The sequence below is a fragment of the Cyprinus carpio genome, chromosome B2, assembly GCF_018340385.1.
Source record: "Cyprinus carpio isolate SPL01 chromosome B2, ASM1834038v1, whole genome shotgun sequence".
In the NCBI taxonomy this organism is placed as follows: domain Eukaryota; kingdom Metazoa; phylum Chordata; class Actinopteri; order Cypriniformes; family Cyprinidae; genus Cyprinus; species Cyprinus carpio.
The window spans coordinates 31,769,160-31,775,801 of NC_056598.1; the positions used below are offsets into that span (position 1 = coordinate 31,769,160).

Here is a 6,642-nt window from a genome sequence, read left to right on the forward strand (position 1 = left end):
TCCTGCAGAACTCCACGCTGTGGGCGCGCGGCTGCGACGGCTTCCTGCTGCACGAGCCGCCGCTGGACTTCATGGGCCGGCCGCTGGGCTTCCTGATGCTGGGAGACGCCGGATACCCGCTGAAGAGCTGGCTGCTGAAGAGCTTCCCGGAGTCCGGCGCGCTCTCGGATGCTCAGAGAGTGTTTAACCGGCGGCTGGAGCGGGCGCGGAGCGTGGCGGACGAGGCCTTCCTGCGGCTCCGAGCGCGCTGGCAGTGTCTGCTGAAGAGGAACGACTGCCGCATGGACGTGGTGCCCACCATGATCCTGGCCTGCTGCGTGCTGCACAACGTGTGCGAGGTGCACGGAGACGAGTTCGAGGAGCGCTGGGAGGAGGCCGTGCGGACCGAGGAGAGTCCACAGCCCGCAGACGAGGTGTCACCCGCCGCAGACGACCGCGACGGAGAGGAAGTCCGAGCGCTGTTCTGTGAGTACTTCCTGCAGCAGGAGACGCAGCAGCGGACGCTGGCCTGCTGAGACAGACATCAGCCGCTTGCTGTCTGACGGGGATGCGCTGCAACGCTCTGGCTGTTCTTCTCCTGTGTTTTGTGCTGTGTGTTTTCCAGAACTTGATCTCATCTGATCACTTCAGTCACATCTGAATGCAGAACATCACAGCGAGAGTAATGAACTGTAAAGAAAGACACCCGGACAGAAGTTTGTTGGCTCTGAGCTGCTGTGAGTTAGTTAGTGCAGTGATTCCTGGAGTCACTTTAATCAAACACACCTGATTCAGATCATCAGCTCATTAGCAGACAGTGGGCTTGTTCCAGACGCAAAGCACCAGGAGAGCGACTGGAGAGCAGACCACTCTTTATGCTTTTGATGCTTTGATGTCACACGCCGCCGATGCGTCTCGAACAAGCCTACTCCAAGACCTGACATAAACCGTGCAGCGCTGGGCTCCAGGAACAGTTGGGTGAATCTCTACACCTGTGTGAAACAGAACTGATTCATACATCAGCCGCTGAATCAAACACACTGAGACTCAAGCATCATGACGAAAAGAGACTTAGTGAAGAGAAAAGATCCTGAAGATACAGATGTTCTTCTTCATAAAGACTGTACTGTGCTTTCTAATGCTGTATGGATGCGTTTCAATAATCATTCACTGGCCTTCTTTTAAATCAATAAACATAAACAGTAACGTTGCCTCTCATTATGATCATATTCTGCCTGATGTTTGCATTGAACCAAGTGTCATGTTTTTGTCCATACAATAAAAGTCAATAGGGTCCTTTGCTGTATCCATTGTTCTTCAAGATATTTTCTTTCTTCTTTCAAACATGACATGGGTTTGAGCAGTGAGTAAACGATGACAGGATGATCATTTCTGGGTAACGATCCCTTTAACAGTGCTCCTCATAACATGCCATCTGTCTCTGGGAGGGTTTAGATTAAGAATAAGCAGTGGAATCTGGCACAAGATTAATCTGAGGATTATATCTCCTGTTGTCTTGAGATAATATCAGGGAAGACAGGTGTATTCAGGTCAAGGGTCATTTGAAATTCTCGAAGATATACTGTAGGACCTGTAGATGAGCGTCCGGTCATGTGACCAGTCATAAAGGACAATTTTTTTAAATTGAGAATTATACATTTAGTTTTCCATTGATGTGTGGTTTGTTAGGAGGACAATATTTGTCTGAGATACAACTATTTGAAAATCTGGAATCTGAGGGAGCAAAAAAATCTAAATATTGAGAAAATCATCTTTAAAGTTGTTCAAATGAAGTTCTTAGCAATGCATATTACTAATCAAAAATTAAGTTTTGATATATTTACGGTAGGAAATTTACAAAATATCTTCATGGAACATGATCTTTACTTAATATCCTAATGATTTTTGGCATAATTGGCACGATTTTTATATGTACTGTTACTTAAAAATCTGGGTGTTATATTAGACAGTAACCTGTCTTTTGAAAATCATATTTCCCATGTTACAAAAACAGCATTCTTCCATCTTAGAAACATTGCCAAGCTACGAAACATGTGACCTGTTCCTGATGCAGAAAAGCTAGTTCATGCATTCATGACCTCTAGACTGGACTATTGTAATGCACTTCTAGGTGCTTGTCCTGCATCCTCAATAAACAAGCTACAGGTAGTCCAAAATGCAGCGGCTAGAGTCCTTACCAGGTCAAGAAAATATGATCATATTACCCCAATACTACAGTCTCTGCACTGGCTACCTATTAAGTTCCGTATCAGTTACAAAATATTATTACTTACTTATAAGGCCCTTAAATGGTTTAGCTCCTGCGTACCTAACTAGTCTTCTACCACGCTACAACCCATCACGCTCCCTAAGGTCACAAAACGCTGGACTTTTGATAGTACCTAGGATAGCAAAGTCCACTAAAGGAGGTAGAGCTTTTTCACATTTGGCTCCCAAACTCTGGAATAGCCTTCCTGATAATGTTCGGGGTTCAGACACACTTTCTCTGTTTAAATCTAGATTAAAAACACACCTCTTTGGCCAAGCATTCAAATAATGCATCTCATAATTTTGGACTGCAGTTATATCTGATCAAATGTGCATTATTATTCTTTAGCTTGGGTTAAACTAAGTAATTTTACTTGGCTGGAACAGCAGCTATGCTAATAATGTCCTCTATTTGTTTCTCTGTTTGTGCTGGATTTACATCCCGTGGTAACTAGGATTTACACAAGCTCCAGTCTGGATCCAGAACACCTGAGAAGAGATGATGCCGACCCCTCAGAGGACCTCAGATGATGCTAACCCAGAGACAACATACAGAACTACCACATTTTGCTATAAGTTTGATTGCATAATTGCTGTTAATAGTGTTAATCGTCTGTTTGTTTACGTCTTTTATTGATTTTTTCTGAACATTTCTGCCGTATGCACATAAACTGTCAGTCACCACTGATAAACTACTACTAAATATTGTAGAAACTTAATTTTCTGTAAAATTGCTTTGCAACGATTTGTATAGTAAAAAGCGCTATACAAATGAACGTGAATTGAATTGAATAAAATAGAAATGTATAATTTTGACCGATACAATGTATTGTTGTCTATTGCTACAAATATACCTGTGCTACTGATGACTGCTTCTGTGCTGCAGGGACACATATAATGATCACATGTTCTGCTGGGTTGATATGAGGTGAGGCTGAATGTTGTCCCTCAGCAAACGTGTCTCATTACAGCCGGATTATCTGCGTCTCTGTTGAATGTTGTCCCTCAGCAAACGTGTCGCCGGCCGGCAGCATGTTGCATCCGCTCATGATCTTCATGGTCGTCGCCAACATGTCCATGAGCATCATCTTCTGGACCTTCTTGATGTCGGAGGTCTTCTTCAAAGAGGCAGAGACGGAGGAAGTGTCTCCGGCGTAGAGTCTGTCAGCATGTAGATCTCACACAGCTTCATAGAGATTCTCCTCTGCAGCTACAGAGCGCTTTCCCCCACATTTTAAAGTTTTCTGTCAGCCTTTTTTTCTTTTGTCCTGTTTGTTCTGTAACGGGGCTGTAAAAAGACCGTTTGGGAATTGTGGAGTGCTTGTTCAGTTACAGGTAAGAGAAAAACAGTCTCACGGTTCAACTTTCCCTCAGAGTAATAATCATTACTTTATAATAGATTATTTATTGTTTTTTATTTTATTTATTTATTTTTACTCTTTAGATAGGATATTTCTTGAAGAAACAACTTGTCCAGTAGGATATGATGCCTTTTTTCAGTCACTTCATCAACTTTCAGATTAACAGTCAACAAATATGTTTTTCTTAATGGGCTTTTCTCAAACTCTTATATTTCATTATTAAACCTTGAGCACTACATTGTAACTGCAGGAAAATATTTTTAAGCTTCTCTTTGAAACCCTTGTACAGTGGTTATATTTAGAATATTTGAGAGGTTGAGGACACATTATTACAGTCAGTACTTACTGTGAGTATTTTCTCAAATACATGAAGCATTTTTTTTTATGATGAATGGAGACATGCTAATTGTCTGATGAGCTAATGAAAACATAAATGCATTTCTTTGCATCACACACTAAAAAGAGTCAAATAATGTTTGTCACGGAGACACAAATAGCGCTGAGTTGCTGGTCATGTCCTCTTATTTCACCTGAGAGAAGAAATGAAATTACTGATGATGCATGTAAAGCATCCCATGTGTGATTCTGTTCTCAGACGGTTGTGTGTCCTGCATTTAACACCTGATTCAGCTCTTCAGAAGAGACTGTGAGGTGCTGGGGGTCAGTATGGGATCTGAGCAGAAGGCTTATTAGATAAACAGTTGGATTAGTTTAGGAGATGCATATGACAGCGTTTTCAAGTGCGATCAGTGGATTATAGCAGGACGATATCTCACGCAGAGACACTCCACTGCTGCATGTCAGAACACCAGCATGTTGCACTGGCTCCTGATTTTGATCGTCGTGTTCAACACCTCCATCACAATCGTGGAGTGGACATTTCTCTTATATGAGCTGATGAGGTTAAATTCAGAAAACCCAGATGAAGTGTGTCCGGAGCAGACAGAGCAGCACGGCTCGGGAGCATGAGGAGTTCAATCTCACATCACGTGCACAAAGGAAATAAGTGTCAAGGTAAGAACTGCGTTGGAGTGAAAGGTTTCTTTAGATCTCTGTAGAGTTTGTGGTTGAAGTGTTCCTGCAGACGTGTGACGCTGGTGGTGCTTCTTCTTGCCCATTATTCTCTCCTTTGCTGGATGAGATGGGAATCTCTAGACGTGGTTCTCCTAATCTTGGGAATGTTCGGTCAGATGGAATGCAGGATTTGATTAAAACAGGCTTAATCTTCTCCTTGTTCTCTGTGGCTCAATCGTTCCACTGTAATCCAGGCTGATATTGTTTATGATTAGTAAACTTTAAAACCTCTAAGGTCTGCGATTTGCACATCTTGTGTAAATGGCCAGTGCTGTCATTTAAAAATAAATCATAGTCCTGATGAAGCTTTTTCACGTCACAGATATTGACACGTAGTCCACGTTTCCATGTTCTTCTGATGGTCTGTAACTCCCTGTTTGTGTGTTTTGTGACGGTTGTTCATGAGTTCATTAAACGGTCCGCTGTTCTTCAGGAAGATCCTCCTTTGCTTTTACAGCATCTTCTGCACAGCTGAGCTCTTCACAACAGTGAGCGTATAATATTTGAGATCCGTCCTTTCACACTGAGGATGATTGATGGACGGTTGTGTCTTATAATATAAGCAGTGTGTGTTCTGGCATGTTTTCATGTCTGTTCCTTCACACGAACTGAACGGTTTTCATCGTCTCTCCTCAGACTGGGTCTTTGGCCCTAAAACTGAAGCTGGTGATTCTGAGTGCGGCCGTGAAGAGGAGAGGGTTCGGATGGAGGAAGAGCGAGCCGGTCTGCTGCCGGGATTCAACATCACCGAGCCCCATCATCATCCCAGGATCCGGCCTTCATTACATCACATCACTATGAGTCTACATACAGTACAGTCTGTGCCAGCGGTCATTACTCTGGCTTTAATGTTTTCACTTCATCTTTAGCATGTTTTTATCAGACCAGATGCTCTTTTAGCTGCTGTAGAGAAGCAAAGCGTAGATAACAGTCTTTCAGCATGAAAAGAGGGCGTGGTCATGTGATTGTTGTGATGTCATCAACGAAATCGCTGTTCTGTGATGCCATTAAAATTAATTTTCGGATATTTCATATTTTGGCACTGTATATTTTATATATATACTGTATATATATATAAAACAGAAGGCATAAATGCTCACTGCTGACACTGCATTCAAACAGGGTTGTGTGTTCCAAACATATCGTAAGAAACCATTGATTCTTTTGGGAAACGCAGCACAGAACAATTCTTATCAGAGGACAGAAAAACATAATATGTTTGAGTTATTTCCCAATAAACAAACTGAAGTTGTAGCCTATAGTTTGTGCAGTTACATTTATTTAAATTGAACGTTAAAGTTCATATTGATCATGTTCTATTCTATAACTAATGTTTATTATAAATCATACACTGTCAGAATATTATGGGTGCAACTGGCAGTCAGTCCCTTATGAAAATGAACCATGGTTTTACTATATAGTGACCATAGTATTTGTAGATTTCCACGGTTACCACTACAGTAAACATATTTTAACCATGTGTAAACAAAAAAGTAATCTAATAAGCTGCAATTGAGGTGTACTGAATGTTAAATGCCTTTTTAAATATAATGTTAAATGGGTATCATTACCCATTTTACTCTTAATAATTTACTAATTTTAATAATGTTAAATGGGTATCATTACCATTTTTGCTTTTGATAGTTTACTAATTTTAATTACTTAAGAGTTAAGTTTAGGGGTATCAGTAATCGACAGTGCTGCCACCTTGTGCAACAACTGAGTAGTGCAAAACAAATTCAATGCGCATGTGCGGCCTGCACTGACAGTGCACACATACTATTCTGATCACGAGCACTGTACGCTCACCCTCGCGTACGTGTGAAAAGTGAAGTATACTTTGGACTTGAGTCTACATGCAGTCTGTGTCAACTGTGACTATTCTGTCTTTTAATGTTTTCACTTCATCTTTAACATGTTTTTATCAGACCAGATGCTCTTTTAGCTGCTGTAGAGAAGC

The 6,642-nt window shown here is 41.5% G+C and overlaps 1 long non-coding RNA gene across 1 annotated transcript; it reads left to right on the forward strand.

Annotated features, from left to right (window-relative positions):
* Window positions 1-3,263: 3,263 nt before the first annotated feature.
* Window positions 3,264-5,941, forward strand: LOC122136289. The gene is made up of 2 exons (XR_006154071.1): window positions 3,264-3,582; window positions 5,319-5,941. It is a non-coding gene; the product is annotated as an uncharacterized LOC122136289 (long non-coding RNA).
* The last annotated feature ends 701 nt before the right edge of the window (window positions 5,942-6,642 follow it).